The sequence below is a fragment of the Gavia stellata genome, chromosome 22 (assembly GCF_030936135.1).
Source record: "Gavia stellata isolate bGavSte3 chromosome 22, bGavSte3.hap2, whole genome shotgun sequence".
Taxonomy (NCBI): Eukaryota; Metazoa; Chordata; class Aves; order Gaviiformes; family Gaviidae; genus Gavia; species Gavia stellata.
Window position 1 is genome coordinate 171,869 of NC_082615.1, and position 5,367 is coordinate 177,235.

Sequence of the window (5,367 nt, forward strand, 5' to 3'; positions counted from 1 at the left end):
TGTTCAGTCATTTTCTGATGTGAACACCGAGACCTAGATCCCAAAGGTTCCCGCAGCTCAGCCCAGCTGTTGGGAGAGTGGACCACTCCCAAAGGCAAAAGCTGGAGGCTGGCTCCTTCTCTCCCATGTCAAAGAGTATAAAACGGTGTAGGTGTCAGGAACAGGAGCAGGAGCAGCAAGATCAGGAGCAGTGGCAGCAGTGGCAGCGGCAGCGGCAGCGGCAGCGGCCGCGGCAGCGGCAGTGGCAGCGGCAGCAGCAGGAGCTGGAGAAACAGCAGCAGGAGCAGTGGCAGCGGCAGGAGCAGCATGCTGACGAGGTGGCCGAGTGGTGAAGGCGATGGACTGCTAATCCATTGTGCTCTGCACGCATGGGTTCGAATCCCATCCTCGTCGGTCAGCCCAACAATGGTCAGAGATTCTGAGTGTGAGGAGCTCGTTGTGTGCCCCCAAGCAAGACTTTGTTTTGAGATGAGAGTTGCCTGGAAAGAACTTGCAAGGTTTTGAAGTGGCTCAGGACACACCTCAACCTCTTCTGTCTCCACATAGGCAAGAGGAACAAGAAGGGAATGAAGGAAGATCCAGGGAACTCACACGACGGTCAGCCTCTCCTCAGTCCCTGGGAAGATGATAGCGCAAAACATCCTGGAAGCAGTTTCCAAACATAGCTAAGCACAGGAAGGTGGTTGGGAGTAGTAAGCATGGATTTACGAAGCAGAAGTCATGCTTAACCAAGCTAGTAGCCTTCTCCGGTGAGCTGACTGGCTTGGTGGAGAAGGGAAGAGCAGTGGATGCTGTTTACCTTGCCTTCAGTATGGCTCAACCAGCCACGGGAACGAAAAACAAAATACGTGTAAACCACTTTCTGTCACAGAACATTTCAAGTAAGATTTTTTTTTTTCTGGGAGACATTGCTCTTGTCTGTTCACAGAATCTCAGAATCACTGGGGTTGGAAGGGACCTCCTGAGAAACTTTAGTGCAAGCCAACTGCTCCAGCAGGGTCAACTTGAGCTGGTTGCTTAGGACATAGTATCTCCAAGGACGGAGACTCCACAACCTCTCTGGGCAACCCGGTCCACTGTAAGAAAGTGGTTTCTTGCCTTGAGATGGAATTTCATGTGTTCTAACTTGTGCCCATGTGCCTCTTGCGCTGCCAGCTGGTACTAATGAGAAGAGTCTGGCTCCCTCTTCATCCCCTTCCGTCAGGTATGGGAAGAATCCCAGCTCTCACAGCCTCCCCTCGTATTTCAAACACACCAAGCCCTTAACCAGTTTTTTTAACAAAGCAGGGATCTGCAGGGATGAGGCGTGTGGAGGCAGGAGTAGCCAGCAGCCAGCCGCGCCACCAAGGGATGTGCTGTCCCGGGTGGTCACGAGCGACTTGGCAGGAGTCAGAGGGACAGGGACGATCCATCGTGGGTACGAAAGGCACAGAGGTGGCTGGAGCCTCTTCCTGCCCACACGACCTCCCCTCTCGTGCACACATTTGCACTTCTCCCTCTCTGGCCACCTGCCTCCCTCTCCCAATCCCTGGACATTTCCTTGGGATATCTCTACCCCACGACCGTGGGCCTCTCGCTCTCTCCACCCTGCTCTCCTCTGGGCGCACTTCCCAGTAGTTTTGCACTTCCAAGGATGCCTCGTGGCTCATGGTGATCAGCGCCTGTGAGCAGCGTGCCTGGACACACCAGCATGCAAACAAGATGCGAGGAGAAGAGAGTGGGGTTTGGCCAAGGGGCTCAGAGCTCAGAATGCTGCTGACCCCACCCCCCTACCCACCCCGCCGCCAGCCTTGCATATCCCTAAGGCCTGTGAGCCAGGTAAAGGGGACCTCTGCCCCCACTGCCAGCCCAGCTGGGTCTGAATCCAGCGGGAGAGTCTGTGGGAGATGAGAAAGGGGCTGCCTGCTGCGGAGAGGTCAGCTTCTTCATCGGCACCTTAATCTCACCTGGCCAGCCTCAGGGAAGAGAAGAAGAGCAGGACTCTTTCTCATCGACAGACGAGCTTGGTGGTTTGCACAGCCCAGAAGGATCCCCTTCTGTTCGGTGGCTGCTGAACCCAGGAGCCCAGCAGAGCTCAGGCTGCCACAGCTCCACACCCCCAGGCCCAGCCAGCAGCGAGGCTGAGCGTGCCTCCCGGGAGGCACACACACACACACACACACACACACACACACAAGTCCACGTATACAACCCATAATCACACGGCTGACCACACCGATCCACCCAGGCAGAAACATTCAGCACTCAACAAAGGGCACTGAGGGCCTCGTCCAGGTCCCCTGTCTGGGGAGCACAATGAAGGTCTGTGAGTGGGAAAATATCACACACATGTACAACGTGGATCCCTCCATCAGCTGGGCTGAGACACCCCACCTACCCTGTAGCTGGTCCCTGGCTCCAGTTGGCCTGGAAACCCTGGTCCTTCTGGTAGCCAGCTCCTCCGGTTCTCTCGACCCTAGAGACTCGCACGCAGACACAAACAGCCCCTACAGTGTCTCTGGCAGTTGGCCAGGACCCTCTGGTGCCTCCTGTAGCCAACTCCTTCTGTGATCTCACCCTTAGAGGCACACACCCGTACGTGGCTCCCAAGCCACTTTACCAACTCGCTGCATCATCTGGCTTGATACTTGAGAGCAATCACACACTGACTTGAATGCCCTCACACACTCCACTTGCTGGCACATTATTTCCACTCACCCTGGTCTGTCCAGGTGCCGGCACCCCAGACAAACAGTCCCAGTGACCTCTGGTCCCACTCAGTGACTGGCACCACCGAGACAGGAACCACGGCAACCTGTGGTTTGACTCCAGTCGCTGGCCCCTAGACTGCCGTACACCCACATACACACAGAACGGAGAGCCCCTTGGCAGGGAAAATAGTTAGGAATAGAACTTAAGAAGAAGACAGGGGAGGCTGCACTCGTCAGAAGCAGAGTATGCCCAGGCAACATCCTGAACAGCAACCAATTCTTGAGTGACAGCCATGCTACCCCATCTTCCCTCTAGTTTTGTCATGTTTCTTCCTCCCGGTACCACCCTGAAGCCACCCTTCCCACACCTCTGGTTCCTCCCCCAAAACATCCCATACTGAGTCTCGTGCTGTCCTGTGATGCTCTTCCCCTGCACTCATCACAGTTTTCCAGTACTTAAAGGCCGCTACAAAGAGGACGGAGACTCGCTCTTCACAAAGAGCCACGTGGAGAGGCAAGGGAGCAACCGGGAGGGGTTTCGCCTCGATAAAAGAAAGACATTTTTTACAGTGAGAACAATCAGTCACTGCAACAACCTCCCCAGGTAGAGTGGTAGAGTCCCCATGACTGGAGGTTTTCAAGATGCAATTGGACAGGGTGCTAGATAATCTCATCTAGGCTCCCTTTCCCACAAAAGGTTGGACCAGAGGATCTCTCGAGGTCCTGACCAATCGGAGTGATTCTATGATTCTATGAAGATTCGGGCTTCCTTCACACTTTGTTTTGTGGCTTTCGAGGTGTGCCGATGCGTAGTGGGGCTCCTTCCACAAGAGCTCTCGCGCCAAACTGGCCTTGTCTCCGTTGCTATGGGATGTCAGGGACGGAAGACGAGGCGCTCTCAAGCCCAGGAACTACGGAGAAGCCCGTAGTTTTTCCAAGGGAGGAGCTCTTTTGGATACTCAGCTGGTTGGGATGGGAGAAGAGGAGAGAATGAAACATGACTCTCTTGCAAAGCTGATGCCCAATGTCTTTAATGAGAAAATCAGAGGAAAATGGAAAAGGCGAGACGTTAAGCAATGCATTTTGGAGGCTGAGTAAAGCTCAGAGCAGCGCTGCCATCTGAAGGAAAACCTCCACGCCAGCGATGCTCCTTTTCCAATTCCACTTCAAGGCTCTGGCAATCATGTATCACCTAGACCCGCTGCAACAGAAGGAAGGAGGAGGTATTTCGTGGGGAGCATAAGGTAAAGCAGAGCAAGAGGGGGAAAGAGAGAGGCTCCCCGGGAAGAGACGGGAGGCCAGCGCAGGCCCCTTCTTCCTCCAGGCGGAGTGGTGGGAGCTCGGCTCCTCTGTGGACCGTGGCCGCGCTCTCAGGGTTGGCTCCAGGGCTTCCCTCGAGGCTTCTGGTGCTCAACCACGGGCAGGCAATCCACGGGCTTCAGCAGAAGAGATTGCCCCGTCCCAGAGGCCCGCAGAGCCCACGGCCCAGACCGGACCACCCAAAGCCCCCGAGCCCCAGGGAGCCCCCAGAAGCGATGGGCACACTGCCAGCGCTGAGAGAGCTCCCCACGGCAGCCGACGCGGTGGATCCCACAGCTGTGCTCTGCGGGAAGGAGCTGAGGATTGGGCCCGGCAGCGTCACCGTCACTGGCGAGGGCTGGATCGCAACGCTGGAGTCGGCACACCGCATGATGCACGGCTCGTTGCAGCTGTTGGCAAGCGGGGTTGGGCCACAGGCGGCTGGCAGGCACGAGCTGTAGCACGACATGTCTTGCGGAGGGAGGCGACCCTGCAAGACCGGGAGGGAGCAGAGGGCATTAGCTGTCAGGCCCTTTCAGACCCCCAGCTTGGCTCCTCTGAGAACAAACGGTGTCTGGGTAGGGCCAGATGTCCCCGGCAAGTTCCCTTCCGAGGCAAGAGTGACCAAGGCAGGTCGCTGCACTATGGATGGGTGAGGAAGCACCTGGTGACCGGTTAGACGGTACTGATCGTCCAGCCTCAGAGTTCAGCAGAGACACTGCTACAAAAGAGCCCAAGCGACTCCCTCTTGGAAGGGAACAAAGCCTTCCCTCTTCCCTCGCCACCTCACCTCCCGGGAGAGGGAAGCAGAGTGTATTTTCAAGCCTGGACCACGTATCAGAAGGACTACGTGCAGAAGGGAAGCAGTCCCCCTGACAGAAATCCTATCAGCGGGAAGAGAAGGAGTGAGTTCTGACTTACCAAGTTCACCGTGGAGAGCAAGGGAAGAGATGTGGATGGAAGGGCCTGGAGTGGCACAGTCATTTTTATATGGTGAGCCAGCGCCTCAGGAGACCTGGAACACGCGTTCTTTGTGAAGCACGTCAACAAGCAGCAATTTGAGGCTTGCATAGCACAGCCAAGAGATGAAGAGCTTGTCTCTTTCATCTGAAAGGTCTGGCTTGCATTTCCCTGTTGGGTGAGAGTGCAGTGATGCACTAGATGCTGGCTCCTCAAAGCAACGGTCATTTGAGGTCCCATGCCAGTTCCCAGAAAAGGGTTTCAGTAGCTCCAGGCCCTGTGTGTGGGTTGTGCACATCCTTGCTGGGGAACGTGACTACCGCTCTCAGTCAGGCCTTCAGCTGTGGAGCACTGCTGATGAAGGGCACTCACGTGGGTCTCCTGTTGAAGGGCTGAGGCTGACCCGGAGAAACACAAG

At 56.0% G+C, this 5,367-nt stretch overlaps 1 non-coding gene across 1 annotated transcript; it reads left to right on the forward strand.

Annotated features, from left to right (window-relative positions):
* The first annotated feature begins 311 nt into the window (after nucleotides 1-311).
* On the forward strand, nucleotides 312-393 carry TRNAS-GCU (transfer RNA serine (anticodon GCU)). Its single transcript has one exon. It is a non-coding gene; the product is annotated as a tRNA-Ser (tRNA).
* The last annotated feature ends 4,974 nt before the right edge of the window (nucleotides 394-5,367 follow it).